Source organism: Eschrichtius robustus, chromosome X, assembly GCF_028021215.1.
Source record: "Eschrichtius robustus isolate mEscRob2 chromosome X, mEscRob2.pri, whole genome shotgun sequence".
Classification (NCBI taxonomy): Eukaryota; Metazoa; Chordata; class Mammalia; order Artiodactyla; family Eschrichtiidae; genus Eschrichtius; species Eschrichtius robustus.
This window is the reverse complement of record NC_090845.1, coordinates 2,495,532-2,497,682: the sequence shown is the minus strand read 5'-3', so window position 1 is coordinate 2,497,682 and position 2,151 is coordinate 2,495,532.

Here is a 2,151-nt window from a genome sequence, read left to right as displayed (position 1 = left end):
TGCTTGTGTGGGGCTGAATCGTTTCACCAGCTCTAAGGAGAAAGTGTTACCGAACTCAGGTTCAGCTTCTCGCCGCTCAGGAATACAGTACTAAATTGGTACGAATGAACTTATGTACGAAACAGAAATAGAGTCACAGACACAGAAAACAATCTTACGGTTACCAGGGGGGAAAGGGGGTGGAGGGATAAATTGGGAGATTGGGATCGACGTATACACACGACTATATATAAAATAGATAACTAATAAAGACCTGCTGTATAGCACAGGGAACTCTACTCCATACTCTGTCATAACCTATATGGGAAAAGAATCTTAAAAAGGGTGGATCTATGTATATGTATAACTGACTCACTTTGCTGTACACCTGAAACTAACACAACATTGTAAATTAACCATACTCCAATTTAAAAAATTAAATTATTTTAAAAAAAGAATCAATACTGAGAGACAAGTGTTGGGTGAAAAGAAAGATAGCTTTATTGAGGAAGCCATCAATACTGGGGAGAAGGTGGATTCATGTCCCAAAGAACCAACTCCCAACCCCCCAAGTTTTGCTCGGAGATTATACAGGGGAAAGAAGAAAGTGTTACGTGCTGGGGAGAGGGATTGTGGGTGTATGATCAGCTCGTGGGCGTTCTTCTGATTGGCTGCTGGTGAGGTAATCGGGAGCCCACATCATCAACCATCTGATTCCAAACGATTTGGGGTCTACATGCTTGTGGGCAGCATGCAGTTAACTTCTTCCACCTGGTGGGGATTTCAGGGTCTGCAAAACAGCTCAAAGGATATGGCTCAGAATACGATCTACAGCCCTTGAGGAGGAACTAAAGGTCGTTGACTGTGTTTAATGGCTCAGCTATTATTATTTTCTCTTGTTTAACTATTTTCCTTTGTTTCTGTATTTTCTCATTTCCCTGATTAAATTTTTTCTTTGGCTAAACTTTTTTTCCAGCCAAGAGGAAGGTGGAGGCCATGGGGGGAGGGGCAGTGGTCTGTCCTGGAAAGGCCCCATGGGGTCCTGCTCGGTTACAAAAGGGACGGGAAGAAGTAGTAACATAGAATCGCCAGGAAATAAAATGCACCATTTAGGGGCTGCCAGACCACACTACAGGCAGGTCAAGAGTGGAGTTCTTCCTGCCACCTGGGGGAGGCTGCCCTGTCCCCAGAAAGAGCTCAGATCCCAACAGAAGATGTTTCTATGTCACACAGATTTCCAGATAATTGTCAGGTGGGGACCAAAGGTAATAACTGTCCCTGGTTAAGATGTGGCTGGGACCAATGCACAGAATGTAGGTGTATCATTTTCAACATTGACAAGGTCGTACCGTGTTTCAAACTGGGACTATTTTCAAGCAATGATCCTTGGTGAACAAATGCCCCAGTGACCCGGGGGAACCCAGAATTTGGGAGGCGTGCTGGCTATGCAATGTCCTACCCTCTCTATTTTGAGAGATCACTATGAGATTGGGCTCCCTTGCCCGCTGGCTTTGCACTGGACCAGCCCAGGACGAGACAGCAGCAGGAGGGAGGAGAATGAGGTGGGAATTTTATTCCAGGCACCCCCTACCCAATCTCTTCTCTGTCCATGCACACACACACACACACACACACACACACACACCTCGTACCAGCTAGGGCTGCCATAACGAAGTTCCACAAACGGGAGGGCTTAAACATCAGACATTTATCCTCGTCCTGGAGGCTGGAAGCGCAAGATCCAGGTGTGGGCAGTGGTTCCTCCTGAGGCCTCTCTCCTTGGCGTGTGTAGCCAACACTGAGCCAGGGCTTTTGGCCAGCTGTGCCTGCATCCCTGGCCCACTGAGCCACCTCTGGGCCACTTAATAGGAGCTGTGCTCTGTCACCTCCCTCCCAGACCCATCCACACCCTTGTCCCTGATACTTTGAAGCCACTAGAGTCTTTGCATTCCTTAAAGTGAATTCAGACCCATAAGATCAAGGCCAGACCCCAGGAGTGTTACCTGAAAACTGGGGTCGCCTCTTGGTGGGTGTGCAGCCAAAAGACACAACCAAGCCAAAATCAGGAGAACAATTTATCATTTGCAGCAAGTAGGGAGAACACAGGGGACCCTTCCCAAAGCAGTGTTTCCCGGGGAAGCTTTAATCTCAGGGTACATGCATATTCATGAG